This window comes from Macrobrachium nipponense, chromosome 13 (assembly GCF_015104395.2).
Source record: "Macrobrachium nipponense isolate FS-2020 chromosome 13, ASM1510439v2, whole genome shotgun sequence".
NCBI classification, from domain to species: Eukaryota; Metazoa; Arthropoda; class Malacostraca; order Decapoda; family Palaemonidae; genus Macrobrachium; species Macrobrachium nipponense.
Window position 1 is genome coordinate 32,553,646 of NC_087206.1, and position 5,615 is coordinate 32,559,260.

The window sequence follows — 5,615 nt, forward strand, 5'->3', positions numbered from 1 at the left end:
CTGTATAAACCCTTGTTCTTTTCTAGAGAAAATAACATCCAGGAAACGGTAATTTATTGTTAGATTCCTTCTCCAGGGTGAATTTGATGTTCGGGTGTTGGGTGTTAACATAGTCTAAAAAGGAGTCGGCATTAAAATCACGCTTGAAAAGAGCAAACGTGTCATCGACGTAACGTTTATAAAACAAGGGGTGGAAAGAAAGAGGGCAACTATCCAGCGCCTGTTCTTCCACGGCCTTTATTTTTAATAACATTGTATATAGACAAAAGTGGAGGCGATTGGCAATGGGTTCCCCTTTAGGTCCGGTGTTCGCCAATATCTTTATGAGTTCTCTGGAAGAACAGGCGCTGGATAGTTGCCCTCATTTTGTTGTTTAGCTTTTTTATTCTTTAAAGTTAAAGTTCCACCTTTTTCTGGTGAAGTAACTGATGGCGGCCTTCCCATTGCACGTCAAATTTCACTTTCCTGCAGCAAACACAGTCATGATGTCATAAGTTCAAGTTTTTTTCCTTTTGTGGGGCAAGTTCGCAATAACTTGTTCTTACACTGTTACCATATTACCAAGAGCAAGTTTTTTTTGCCCTTTTGTCTTTATTCTTCTCTTATTTTTGTTTTCTGGTTCATAAGGTTTCATCACAGACGTGCAGTAAAATTGACGTAACCTCGACCGGGCATTGACCCAGATGGTCATGTTGAGTGAGCCATGCACCCGGCAGCCGGGGAACATATGCGCTGGCTTGTCTTTTGATGGCTCGAACTTACAAGAACTGAATCTCAAGAAGAAGCAAATCAAAGGGATTTGATCGCTTTCATGTCATTCTCCCTCCTCTTCTGGCGTATCTGGTCAAGCGTCCTTTTTTAGCTCTCTCTCTCTCTCTCTCTCTCTCTCTCTCTCTCTCTCTCTCTCTCTCTCTCTCTTCCTTTCAACCATGAATATTAATGGGATATTTGCGTTTCATTGACAGGATTGGCAGTCTTTCGCTGCTTATTCGTTTTTCTTGTACTTTTTTCTCTCTTTTCTGCATGTTAAAGTTTTCTCTGTCTGTTATTATTATTATTATTATTATTATTATTATTATTATTATTATTATTATTATTATTATTATTATTATTATTATTCAAATAAACAACTTTTTCAAGCAGGATATGTATTGCTTCTTTAGGGGTAAAGTCTCTCTCATTTTGATTTCCCCATCTTGTTTGCTCAGTGTTCATTGAGCTTGATCTTTATGAAGATTTTGGGGTGCCTGTTGCATCGACTCATCCTTTAAAGTAAACATCTGTGTAAATCAACAAATGCAGTTCACTGTACTTATCGTAACGTGCCACATGACACAGTTTAGGAGACCACACCAGCACAGATTGCAGCTGGAAATATTTTCTCTCGAGCCCAGAACTGACGGTCGGGTTTTACGAAATCGAAAGTATCCGGATCTGGGTAAGAAAATGTTCATTTGCCGATTGCAAAACTTCGAGTGAGGTAAGAAGCCTGCCTAGATTGAATTTGGGCGTGGCACCCTAGGTCGAAGACCAACAAAGGCCGCGCGAAGGTTAGGGATGTCTCCACTTGTGGGGATTTGTTGGCAGCCGGTGTAGCAACTCTTTGGATACTTTCCCGTCTACCGCCTAGTTTAGGTAGATTCTCTCTCTCTCTCTCTCTCTCTCTCTCTCTCTCTCTCTCTCTCTCTCTCTCTGTAGTTACTCTGCCAGTCTTCTTGATCTCTTTCTGTCTTTCTCTTGCGTTTAATGCAACATAACCTTATCTGAAATAATTTATTTCATCGGTTTCCCTCTCGCCCTCTCTCTCTCCTTCCCTCCCTCTCTGCTCATAATCACTTTCTCAGTCTCCTTTCTTGTTCTCTCTACCTGCCCCTCTCACTGCTAACAGCAGATAAATATGGTGATCGCGGTGCCTCCATTCATCCATATCAATGCCCTCTCCCTCTTTCTTTGTCTCTGTAGATGGTCGAAATACATTCTGCAAACCCTAATTGCTTCTGCTGCTGCAGTGACAATCAGTAAGAGCCTAATACTTATATACAACAGTAACCTTGCTGTTTAGGCTCATTTGGCTCGGACTTAAGGTCTCATTTTGACTATTTGCTGAGATTTCCGGATACCGCGCAACTTGCTATACATAGGTTGAAAAATTCAGTCACATTATGTGTATGGAGAAAAGCTCAACAATGATATTCTTCAACAATGTTTACTTTATTTGTGCGGTGAATTGATGATGACGATGATATATAAATAAAACAACTAAATCAGGAAATATGTATAAACACAAACTACCTCATGAAATTATCACTCACCAAGAGACCATACAATCTGTGTGAAAAGACAAGGGAGAAATGATCATGAATACTTATCAAATGATCATGAATACTTATCGGCAATGTGGAGTCCTCCTCCTTTCAAAGAAAAAGGGCTACTCGTCGTTTAAACAGTTCCTGCAAGTTCTTTGCAGATCATATTCTCCTTATAGTAGCTTTGTCCCAACGTTGTTTAACGACGATGAGACAAACTACAAAATAAAGTTGTCAAAGTCAAGTATGACGGCCACGTCTCCAGGGCAGGAATATCGTACAAACGAGTATGTCCTCCAAGTTTTGTGCTTTACTTATGTAAAGTAATAAATAACCACGTACGTATATATATATATATATATATATATTATAATATATAATATATATATATATATATACTTATATATATATATATGATATGCCATTCCATACCCGCAAATTTTCTTAGCTTGTCAATCCATCGTGTTCTCTTACTTCCCCTGCTTCATTTGCAATATCTAGGGACGCATTCTGCTGTTCTTTTCATCCATCTCTTATCTGTCTCATTATATGTCGTGCCCACGCCCATTTCTTTTTCTTACTTGTTGTTAGACTATCCTCTACTTTAGTTTGATCTCGTATCCATGTTGCTCTTTTTCTGTCTTTTAGTGTTATTCCCATCATTATTCTTTCCATAGCTCTTTGAGTTGTAACTAGCTTATGTTAAATTTTAAGGCTTTGGTGAGGCTCCAAGTTTGTGATGAGTAAGTTAATAGTGGTAGGGCCATCTGATTAAATACATTTCTTTTTTCTTTTGTTTGCCAAAAGCTCTCCATCTCATGCTTATCGCTCTTTTAATTTTGGTCTCATTTCCTGGGGAAATACTTACTGTCTGTCCTAAATATTCATCAACAATCTCGAGAGGTTCGTCAACAACTCTTATTTGTTGTCTGCATTTTCATTGAACATTATCCTAGTTGTACTCATATTCATATCCAGTCATACATTTCTGCTTTCTCTATTCAAATCTTCTATTATCTTTTGTAATTCCTCCCCTAATTCACTGAGTAGAATTATGCCATCTGCAAATCTCAAGTTGTTAAGGTATTCCCAATTAATGTTAATTCCTACATTTTCCCAATCTAAATAATTAAAATCTTGTAGCACGCTGTAAATAATTTAGGAGAGATGGGGTCTCCCTGTCTAACTCATATTCAAACGGAAATTTCTTAGTCTTTTTGTAGATTTAGGTAATGTTGTACTACCCTATAGATATTTTCAAGTGTTCTAACATAAGACTTATCTATTCCTTGCTTTTGAAGAGCTTTCATTACTACTGAAGTTTTGACAGAATCAAACGGCTTGTCATACTCTGTCGGTTGTTCCTTTAGCTGTTTAATTACATGGATATGGTCAGATGTTGAATAACCGCTTCTCAAACCTGCCTGCTCTCTTGGTTGATTAAATTCTAGCTGTCTTTCTATTCGGCCTAATATGATCTTTGTAAATATTTTATATATTACTAAGAGTAAACTTTTCGGGCGGTAATATTTCAGGTCTTTTGTGTTTCCCTTTTTGTGAATAATGATAAAGTTTTTCCAAGCTGTAGGTATAGAGCATTCTTGCAAACATTTTGTGTAAAGTTCAGATAGTTTACTATTTTTAATTCTCCTCCATCTATTATTAAATCAATTATTAGGCCATCTTCTCCTGCTGCTTTGTTTCTTTTCATGCCTTTTAATGCTTTCTTTACTTCAACTACTGTTACTGTTTGGTACCGGCTCAGGTGTTTCATTATTTCTATTGAAAAAGTTATTTCCTATATCACTATCGTACAGCATTGTATATAAATCTTCAGTAAATTTTAACAGTTCATCTCTTTCGTTGATAATATTTCCATTTCCATCCTTTAAAGCAAATAACTGTTGGCGCCCTGTTCCAAGTCTTCTTTTCATCAACTTGATGCTTCTTCCCTTCTTTAGTGTTTCCTCAATTTTGGTCTGATTGTGTTTGCGAATGTCTTGGATGTTTATTTTGTTTATTGTTTTGGATAGTTCTGCTAGTTCTGTTTCATTTCTCTTGGATTTTACCTTCATTCTCAATCGTTTCTAGTTACTATTCATTTCTTCTTTACTGGATTCCATTTCATCATGAAAATTGGAGTATCTATTCTGTATTGCTAAACTAAACTCATCAGATTTTTCTCTTATTACAGGAGTGTTTATTTTCTTTCTTAAAATTAGTTTTCTCTTTCTTTCCTTAGATCTAGACAAAATTTACTTCTCACCATTCTATGGTCGCTTGACTTTAACTTGTTTAACACTGTTACATTTTTTACTAAATTAACTTTTTCACTGAGGATAAAATCTATTTTGTTTTTCGTTTCTCCATGTCCATTTTCTATGTTCTTTTTTATAAAAGAAAGTTGTTCATGATTTTTAGATTGTTTCTCTCTGCAAATTCTACACGCATGTCTACTATGTCATTTCTTGGGCCTATTCCGAATTTACCTACAGCTGATTCTCCTCTGTACTCTCGACTTTCTTTAGCATTGAAATAACCCAAAACATGTAAATTGAGTCGTATGTTTTTTTTTTCAATGATATCTCCAGATCCTCATAAAAATTTCATATTTCTTCCTCTGTATGGGATGATGTTGGTGCATACGTTTGAATGATCTTCAGTTTATACTTCTTATTTAGTTTGATAATCGATACTGCAATTCTATCCCTAATACTATAATATTCTTCTATGTTGCCTGCAAGATTTTTATAAATAGGAAAACCCAAACCCACTCCATTTTCATGTCCTCTGAAGCAAAATATATGACCCTCTTTTAAATCTATATAAGATTCCCCAGTTATTCTAATTTCACTCAATCCTATTACATCCCAATTTATTTCTTTCAGCTCTTCTTGTAACACAGCCAGATCTTCTTCCCTAGACAGAGTCCTGACATTGTACGTTGCAAGGTTCAGTTTCCAAAGGTAGCCTGCTCTAGTCCACTGATTTTTAGCACCCCCTGCAGTGGGACGTATCTGCCCGCCACCTTCGGCAGTTGTTCCAGTTGTATTCAGGTCTGGAATTTGGCCATTTTCTCATCATCACGCTGGGCACTGCAGATTGGTGATGGTGGGAGACTTTAGTCTGATCACTCACAGCAAACCAACCCAGTATGGGTGGCCCTGACTAGTACAGCTTTGCTGATCATGGCGATATACAAACCCTTTTCAGAAAGGGATATAAGTGTGTGTGTGTTGTGGTTATATATATATATATAATATAATATATATATATATATATATATATATATACTAATATATATATATA